Source organism: Oncorhynchus masou, chromosome 3, assembly GCF_036934945.1.
Source record: "Oncorhynchus masou masou isolate Uvic2021 chromosome 3, UVic_Omas_1.1, whole genome shotgun sequence".
NCBI lineage: Eukaryota > Metazoa > Chordata > Actinopteri > Salmoniformes > Salmonidae > Oncorhynchus > Oncorhynchus masou.
In genome coordinates, this window is record NC_088214.1 from 22,480,044 (window position 1) to 22,490,143 (window position 10,100).

A 10,100-nucleotide genomic window follows, 5' to 3' on the forward strand; every position below is an offset into this window, starting at 1 on the left:
ATTTTGTAACAATATGTGCAATATATGTTTTGAAAACCCATGTTTTGATTCATATAAAACCGTTTGAATGAGGTTGTATTTGAGCTAAAGTTCAGGGTAGCCTAGTGGTTAGAGCGTTGGACTATTAACCGGAAGGTTGCGAGTTCAAACCCCCGAGCTGACAAGGTACAAATCTGTCATTCTACCCCTGAACAGGCAGTCAACCCATTGTTCCCAGGCCATCATTGAAAATAAGAATTTGTTCTTAACTGACTTGCCTGGTTAAATAAAGGTAAAATAAATATTGTGCATTGTGTAAAGTCTATGAAGACAAAGAGTCAATCTACGTTTCTGTTAAAATGTTGCTTTGTTGTTAAGGGAAACACGGACCACCAGAGAATTCTTGCCAAGCTGTACAAGATGCGAGGTCAAAGTGATAATTCCAAACTATCGCCTAAAATTTGTAGTCAGGTGCAAGCTATCTGGATGTAACTTTACCAAAGCAGGCAGGGTGTAGTTATACCTAGAATCCTTAAAGATGACAAAATAATGGGCTCTCCACAAATGCCCAAGGACTAGAGTTTAAGGGGTAATTTGAGATTAAAGTTTGAAAAAAAAATGATGAAATGATAACATTTATTTTATTCAAAATAAAGGTTCTGTCACGACTTCTGCCGAAGTCGTTGCCTCTCCTTGTTTGGGCGGTGCTCGGCGTTCGTTGTCACCGGTCTTCTAGCCATCATTGATCCATTTTTCATTTTCCATTGGTTTTGTCTTGTCTTCCCACACACCTGTTTTCAATCCCATTCATTACCTGTTGTGTATTTCCCCTCTGTTTCCCCTCATGTCTTTGTCAGAGATTGTTTTATTGTCGGTGTAGTTTGATTGTTGTATAGGTGCTCGTCGGGTCTTCGTACCCATGTTTGTTTGTTTGTTTGTTTGTTTGTTTGTGTACATTTTAGTGTGATGGAGCATACTACGTGGACTTTATTAAAAGACTCCATTTTACACTCCTTTTGACTCTCCTGCGCCTGACTTCCCTGCCACCTATACACCTATGCCTGACAGAATCTCTGAACTAAAATATGAAGTCAGCAGGAGAGGACACTATGCCCATGGAGTTGGAGGATCGCATTGTCCAGAAAATGGATCGCTGGGAGAGACAGGGAGTTTCTCCAGCGCCACCACCACCACAACCGGAATCTCGCGTGAACGTTTTTTCCTCTCCGGAATCGAGGATCCATTTATCCTTACCCACGGGAACAATGGAAATACTGCCGGCTGCCAGGGTTTCCTCCTTAAGCTGAACTTAAATCTAGCCACGGTCTCCCCAGTATCATCTGACGGTGAGAAGATTTATGCCCTCGTCTCATGCCTCACCAGGAAAGCCCTGGAATGGGCCAGCGCTGTGTGTAGAAGGGAGGATGCGGCGTTGGACCATTTTGAGGAGTTCACCCGCCAATTCCGGGTCGTATTCGATCATCCACCTGAAGGCAAAGCAGCGGGTGAGTGCCTCTATCATCTGAGGCAGGAGACGAGGAGTGCACAGGATTTTGCTTTGGAGTTTAGGACATTGGCTGCCGGCACTGGATGGAGCGACAGGGCCCTGATCGACCATTACCGTTGTAGTCTACGCGAGGACGTCCGTCGGGAGCTGGCCTGTAGAGACACCACCCTCACCTTCGACCAGCTGGTGGACATGTCCATCAAGCTGGACAACATGCTGGCTACTCGTGGATGTCTAGATCGGGGTCTGGTTGATCCATCCTCCCGCACCCTCTCTCCTGAACCTATGGAATTGGGAGGGATGGTGCGCAAGGAGACCGGAGGGGGTTCCCGCTCGAGCACCATTCATGGTCGCAGAGGGCACACTGCTGGTCGGTGCCAGGTTGGTTCCTCTGGGAATAGAGAGGGCAGGCAGGGCATTCTGGCGTCACCCCAGGTGAGTAGGCACCATTCTCGTCCAGAGCCCTCTGCTGCACTAATGTTTGTCTCTGTCTCTTTTCCTGATTTTTCACCTCATTCCCAGTATAAGGCGCTAGTAGATTCAGGTGCGGCTGGGAATTTCATTAATAAAAGTCTAGCTCATAGTTTAGGGATCCCTGTTGTTCCTGTGGATATGCCTTTCCCTATTCATGCCTGAGATAGTCGACCATTAGGGTCAGGGTTTATCAGGGAGGTAACCGCACCTTTGTGTATGATAACGCAGGAGGGTCACAAGGAGAAGATTAGTATTTTTCTTATTGATTCTCCTGCGTATTCTGTGGTGCTAGGCCTTCCCTGGTTAGTTTGTCATAACCCCACTGTTTCTTGGCCACAGAGGGCTCTCACGGGGTGGTCGCGAGAATGCTCAGGTAGGTGTTTAGGGGTTTCCGTTGGTGCTACTATGGTGGAAAGTCCAGACCAGGTCTCCACCGTGCGCATTCCCCCCGAATATTCCGATTTGGCTCTCGCCTTCTGTAAAAAGAAGGCGACTCAATTACCACCCCATCGAGGGGGATTGTGCGATAGATCTCCTGGTAGACGCTGCATATCCCAAGAGTCACGTGTATCCCCTGTCGCAAGCGGAGACGGAGGCTATGGAGACATATGTCTCTGAATCCCTGCATCAGGGGTTCATTCAGCCATCCATTTCACCCGTCTCTTCGAGTTTCTTTTTTGTGAAAAAAAGGATGGCGGTTTACGCCCGTGCATTGATTATCGAGGTCTTAATAAAATCACAGTGAAATATAGTTACCCGCTACCTCTGATCAATACGGTTATTGAGTTAATGCACGGGGCACGTTTTTTCACAAAATTGGATCTCAGGAGTGCGTACAATCTGGTGCGTATTCGGAAGGGTGATGAGTGGAAGACGGCATTTAGCACCACCTCAGGTCATTATGAGTACCTGGTCATGCCATATGGGTTGATGAATGCTCCATCAGTTTTCCAATCATTTGTAGATGAGATCTTCAGGGACCTGCACGGGCAGGGTGTAGTGGTGTATATCGATGATATTCTGATATACTCTGCTACACGCGCCGAGCATGTGTCCCTGGTGCGCAGGGTGCTTGGTCGCCTGTTGGAGCATGATCTATATGTCAAGGCTGAGAAATGCCCGGTGGAGCAAAACTATGATGTGGGGAACCGAGAGCTGTTAGCTGTCGTAGAAGCTTTGAAGGTGTGGAGGCATTGGCTTGAGGGGGCTAAACACCCTTTTCTCATCTGGACTGACCACCGCAATCTGGAGTACATCCGGCAGGCGAAGAGATTGAATCCTCGCCAGGCAAGGTGGGCCATGTTTTTCAATCGTTTTGTGTTTACTCTTTCTTACAGACCAGGCTCCCAGAACGTTAAGGCAGACACATTGTCTCGGCTGTATGACACAGAGGAGCGATCCATGGATCCGTGTCTGGTGGCGCCTGTAGTGTGGGAGCTGGACGCGGACATTGAGCGGTCGTCACGTGCAGAGCCCTCTCCCCCTGAGTGTCCAGCTGGTCGTCTGTACGTTCCGTCTGCTGTCCGCGACCGATTGATCTATTGGGCTCACACGTCACCCTCCTCTGGTCATCCTGGGATAGGTCGGACAATGCGCTGTCTTGAAAGGAGGTACTGGTGGCCCACTTTAGCTAAGGACGTGAGGATTTTTGTTTCTTCCTGATCGGTGTGCGCCCAGTGCAAGGCTCCTAGACACCTGCCCAGAGGTAAGCTACAACCTCTACCCGTTCCTCAATGGCCGTGGTCGCACCTGTCGGTGGATTTTTTGACTGATCTTCCACCTTCACAGGGTTACACCACGATCCTGGTCGATGTGGATCGGTTTTCAAAGTCCTGTCGTCTCATCCCTTTGCCCGGTCTCCCTACGGCCTTAAGAACTGCAGAGGCCCTGTTTACACACGTTTTCCCGGCACTATGGGGTGCCTGAGGATATAATGTCTGATCGGGGTCCCCAGTTCACATCAAGGGTCTGGAAGGCATTTACGCTTACCATGCTGCACCTTGGTCTCATTCCAATAACGGACGAAACAGAATGAAAGACATTTTTGAGATCCAGTTAGTTGTTTGCACTTCATATATTTGAATTTGTAACACAATAAAAGTGAAGTTTATTATTTTTTAAATATCCTTCTTGTTTGATTTACATAAAAAGCTGATATTTTATTTACATTTTTTACAGTTTAAATTTTTTAATTTATTTTATTTGAAAACAATCAGAATGAGGCACATATAGTTGAAGTCGGAAGTTTGCATACACCTTAGACAAAACATTTAAACTCAGTTCTTCACAATTCCTGACATTTAAATCCTAGTAAAAATTCCCTGTCTTAGGTCAGTTAGGATCACAACTTTAGTAGAGAGAATGAGTAATAGTAGAGAGAAAGTTTTATTTATTTCATCACATTCCCATTTGGTAACATTGTCTTTAAATTGTCTAAATAGGGTCATACGTTTTGGGTAGCCTTCCACAAGCTTCCCACAATAAATTGGGTGATTTTTGGCCCATTCCTCCTGATAGAGCTGGTGTAACTGAATCAGGTTTGTTGGCCTCCTTGCTCGCACATGCTTTTTCAGTTCTGCCCACACATTTTGTATGGGATTGAGGTCAGGGCTTTGTGATGGCCACTCCAATACCTTGACTTTGTTGTCCTTAAGCCATTTTGCCACAATTTTGGAAGTATGCTTGGGGTCATAGTCCATTTGGAAGACCCATTTGCAACCAAGCTTTAACTTCCTGACTGATGTCTTGAGATGTTGCTTCAGTATATCCACATAATTTTCCTGCCTCATGATGCCATCTATTTTGTGAAGTGCACCAGTCCCTCCTGCAGCAAAGCACCCCCACAACATGATGCTGCCACCCCTTGCTTCATGGTTGGGATGGTGTTCTTTGCTTGCAAGCCTCTCCCTTTTTCCTCCAAACATATTGGTCATTATGGCCAAACAGATCTATTCTTGATTCATCAGACCGGAGGACATTTCTCCAAAAAGTATGATCTTTGTCCCCATGTGCAGTTGCAAACCGTAGTCTGGCTTTTTTATGGTGGTTTTGGATCAGTGGCTTCTTCCTTGCTGAGCGGCCTTTCAGGTTATGTCGATATAGGACTCGTTTCGCTATGGATGTAGATACTTTTGTACCTGTTTCCTCCAGCATCTTCACAAGGTCCTTTGCTGTTGTTCTGGGATTGATTTACAGAACGCATCTTCTTCCTGAGCGGTATGACGGCTGCATGGTCCCATGGTGTTTATACTTGTGTACTATTGTTTGTACAGATGAACGTGGCACCTTCAGGCATTTGGAAATTGCTCACAAGGATGAACCAGACTTGTGGAGGTCTACAATTTTTTCTGAGATCTTGGCTGGTTTCTTTAGATTTTCCCTTGATGTCACGCAAAGAGGCACTGAGTTTGAAGGTAGGCCTTGAAATACATCCACAGGTGCACCTCCAATTGACTCAAATGATGTCAATTAGCCTATCAGAAGCGTCTAAAGCCATGACATCATTTTCTGTAATTTTCCAAGCTCTTTAAAGGCACAGTCAACTTAGTGTATGTAAACTTCTGACCCACTGGAATTGTGATACAGTGAATTATAAATTAAATAATCTGTCTGTAAACAATTGTTGGAAAAATGACTTGTGTCATGCACAATGTAATGCCCTAACCGACTTGCCAAAACTATGGTTTGTTCACAAGAATTTTGTGCAGGGTTGAAAAATGAGTTTTAATGATTCCAACCTATGTGTATGTCAACTTCCGACTTCAACTGTAATTGTTACCCAGAAATGATTTGATATTGAAATTAAAACGTCTACATTGGACCTTTAAAACCATTTTAGATTAATCAAGTGCAGCAAGAACTTGTATTAATTTATCTTTGAATTACAATATACATAAACATCTAGCATTTGCAAAAAAATGTATATGTTCATGTCATGCCAAAATGAAGGAATCTGAATGCTTTTTTGGCAAAACACGCACAGTGAATCACGGTGAGAGAAGAAGAAAGGAGCTAAATATTCATTAAGAAAAAAACTAAATACAGATGATATTTGCAGGGACACTGATCCATGCTACACCTGTTCTGTTTAATGAAAAGATAGAAGATACCTTCTTTTGTCAAATTGAGCTTTAGACAAATAGCACACTGTATGGTCGTCCCACAACAATGGGAGAGGGGACTGTTTGAAAAGGAAAATAACGAGACACATAATGAGAGACACTTTCAGAGGTTTAACTGAAGGATCAAAGCGGTGAACTGGCCTGTGTATTGTTTAATTCATGTAGTTGTATTGTACATGCTGTAGAACTCTGTTGTCCATTCATGGCAGCAGGAGAGTCACTCATGGCAACTGTGGTGGGTGTTTCAAACGGATTCCTACTGTTCCATTTGAATGTTTCAATTCATATCTCAACATACACCTACAGTATGTTATCCCTATTTATCTGCGCAAAACATACCGACATCATCTCAACTGAACTACACAGCTGACTTTAATGACAGCAACATCATCTGCCCAGTCAGAGTCATAGTTGATCAGATTATATATCGCTGATTCATAACCTTTACTGCTAAGCATGACACATTCATGGATCAGCTTTCATTTATGATTGACAGAAGTGGTCATATAATATGGTAAATAGACATGTTTATTGTAGGACTATTTGTGCTTTATGGTGCAAAGTTCATGTTTCAAGTCATTAAATATATTTTTAGGTCAAGTAAAGATGCGTGATATGTACAAAGATATGTGGACACCCCTTCAAATTAGTGGGTTTGGCTGTTTTTCATGGTTCGGGATAGGCCCCTTAGTTCCAGTGAAGGGAAATCTTAACTACAGCATACAATGACATTTTAGACAATTCTGTGCTTCCTGCCCTTTCCTGTTTCAGCTTAGCAATTCCCCTGTGTACAAGGTGAGGTCCATACAAAAATGATTTGTCGATCGGTGTAGAAGAGCTTGACTGGCCTGCACAGAGCCCTGACCTCAATCCCATCGAACACATTTGGGATGAATTGTAATGCTGACTGCGAGCCAGGCTTAATTGCCCAATACAAGCACCCAACCTCACTAATGCTCTTGTCGCTGAATGGAAGCAAGTCCCCACAGCAATGGTTCAACATCTAGTGGAAAGCCTTCCCAGAGGAGTGGAGGCTGTTATTGCAGCAAAGAGGGGACTAACTCCATATTAATGCCAATTATTTTGGAATGAGATGTTCAAACGAACAGTTGTCCACATACTTTTGGTCATATAGTGTATTTTTGATTTTCAGTGCCAGCCACAAGGTCCGATAAGTGCTTGCTCGCTGGGAAATGTAAATAACACCTGTAGAACACACATTACAAAACAACTTACATGCTAAAGTAGAAAGCCATCAGTATTTCCAGTGTTGATACCTGATTCTCAGACTCAGACATTGGCTAGCTCTGTGTTTAAAGTGGGAAATTCTGCCACATAAACGCCATGCTTGTAATTGCATTAAATTGATGTCTATGTCATTAAAGTTGTTCTGCACTCTTATCTCTGTCAGTATCTTCATTGAGTATGGCTGTGGGAGAGGAAGGAGTTCTGTACTTGACGACAGAGTCCGTTTAAACTTCAGTAAACAAATAAGTCAAATTCAAACAGCTCGTAAGAGTTTATGTTGGGAAATATTATTTTGACTCCAATTATGAAGACCCTATCATTATGATTTTCCTGGCAGAGGTTGAAAACAGTCAACATGCCCTCATTAAGTAGTATACGGATGTAAAGTTATATTTGGTCTGGTATTTACATTTTCCTAGTTGTGTTTTGCATGCAAGTGTGTGTACATGGGTGCATAGGGGTAAGAGCAACATGTTATGATATGGGGAGAAGGTTAGTGTTAGGACATAGACAAATACACTACCCAGGATACACTTCCACACTCCATCCCCTAGGTGGCAGCAACCAGGTCTAGGTGCTGAGCCAAGGTTCGATAAGCACATCAAGTGCTGCCAATAAAGATCATCATTGAGAGTACCAGCTTGAAGCTGTGAGGCTGCTGGTTTTGTTTGGTAGCCAAGAGGCCTTTCATTTGTTTTTGAGTCTTTAGTTTGGACATGCCTTTGGTATTTCACCTTTTTTTACATATTTATGTTTCATCACCATCTGAACAAATAATAATTTGATTCAACTGGCCGACCAAGAGGTCAAGATAGACAGAGCTGGCCCTGGACCAAGGTAATGTTGCTGTCTCCCTGGGCAAATGTACATTCAACACCTAGGCACATACACACATTTCTCACAAAATGCACACATTCATTCAGGTTACAGACCACTAATCCTAGGACCCCTGGACAAAGTGTCTAGCTATTGGTTTTGTAACAAACACATGAACAGGAGCTGTGTGTCTGTATTGCATTTCAATTCTACCAGGCACAACACAGAGCCAAACAGTCTAAAGATAGACAAACACAGAGCCAAACAGTCTAAAGATAGACAAGCACAGAGCCAAACAGTCTAAAGATAGACAAGCACAGAGCCAAACAGTCTAAAGATAGACAAACACAGAGCCAAACAGTCTAAAGATAGACAAACACAGAGCCAAACAGACTAAAGATAGACAAACACAGAGCCAAACAGTCTAAAGATAGACAAACACAGAGCCAAACAGACTAAAGATAGACAAACACAGAGCCAAACAGTCTAAAGATAGACAAGGAAGCACACATACACTAACACTTCAGAAATCCTTCTCTGTTGTTCTTATGCATTCGCTACCTAATGGGGCAACTGGTGAGTAAACTGGAGAAACTTGAATCCAGTATTGTTGCCATGCTGGGGGGTTGCTGTTGACCTCAGTGACTCCTGTCTGGCATGTGATGTGGGCTGCGGGATAAAAAGTGTATGACTGAGTCCTGAGTCACATCCACCTCCCTGCTTGACTAGTGTTAAAGTTTCGTTTAGTTTGTTAATTCAACCATTTAAAAAACAAGCACACATACAACTTGAAAAAACAATACATGCATGTAAAATCATGGAGGATAACACAAATTCTGGGACTTAATTCCATTGTGGTCCTCTTGAAACAAGATGGCTCGGCATGATCCAACATGGTTGAACACAGTATGACAGCGAGATAATAAAAACAAAGAAGAAGAACATCTATCTCATCATTGCAGTTATATCATAGGGTACATTATGTTTTTATGGGCAAAGGTAACTCATTCCACTCTGAGGCTCTAGTATACAAGGAAGTACCTTTCCCAGCATTACTCCTGAACCTGTATGAGCACACATCAGAAACACCTGATCTGGTGCTGTGATTGTGTGCATCCCTAACATGGGGAAAGTAATCACTTAGATATCTGGGCGCAGGACCATATATACTCCTGTAAACCAAACCCAGTCTAATCTGGGACACTCTAGCCTCAACAGGGTTGGGTTGCTGAAAGTAGCTCCCACCTATGTGTGTATGTGGACTCACCTTCAAAACTACCCTGATCAGCTTATTCTGGGCTATCTGGAGACACCTTCAGAAGCTTAGATAAGCCCCCAAACCAGGAATACCAGCATAGTCAAAATGGCATTGAATGAGGGCAGTGGCTAGCACTCTCATGGAATCCTTATCAAGCAGTTTGGACTTTCAAGCCAAAAACGTAGTCCTGGCATTAACCTTCCCTAGCACTTTAGTGGCCACGCTCACACCTCCAAAGCTTCCATCAAGGATGCATCCCAGGTAGCTAACAGAGGTTTTAATTGTCAGCCCCTCACCCCCTAACACCACTCTGATTTCAAAGGACCTACACAATTTATGTCTGGACCCAAAAATAATTGCCTCAGTTTTACCGATATGCAGAGATAGCTTATTATCTCCAAGCCATTTGCTGATGTTAGTAAGCTATGTGTTAAGTATGCTCTCAAACATAGTTTTACTTTTGTGGGACACCAGAAGTGTAGAGTCATCCGCATGAAGGAAAAGACGGCAAGAACAAGCATCTTTCATATTGTTTATATACAGTAAAAACAGTAGAGGTACAAGCACGCTCCCCTGCGGAATGCCGCAACTCATTGGTTTTGCCTTAGACAGTGAACCATTAACCTCTACTACTTGCTCCCTACCTGACACATAGTACTTTACCCAGTGTAGAGGGTTACCGCTTAACTCCAGTGCC

At 43.6% G+C, this 10,100-nt stretch overlaps 1 long non-coding RNA gene across 1 annotated transcript; it reads left to right on the forward strand.

Moving 5' to 3' along the window:
* Positions 1-3,389: 3,389 nt before the first annotated feature.
* On the forward strand, positions 3,390-4,082 carry LOC135512907 (uncharacterized). Its single transcript, XR_010451472.1, has 2 exons — positions 3,390-3,665; positions 3,749-4,082. It is a non-coding gene; the product is annotated as an uncharacterized LOC135512907 (long non-coding RNA).
* The last annotated feature ends 6,018 nt before the right edge of the window (positions 4,083-10,100 follow it).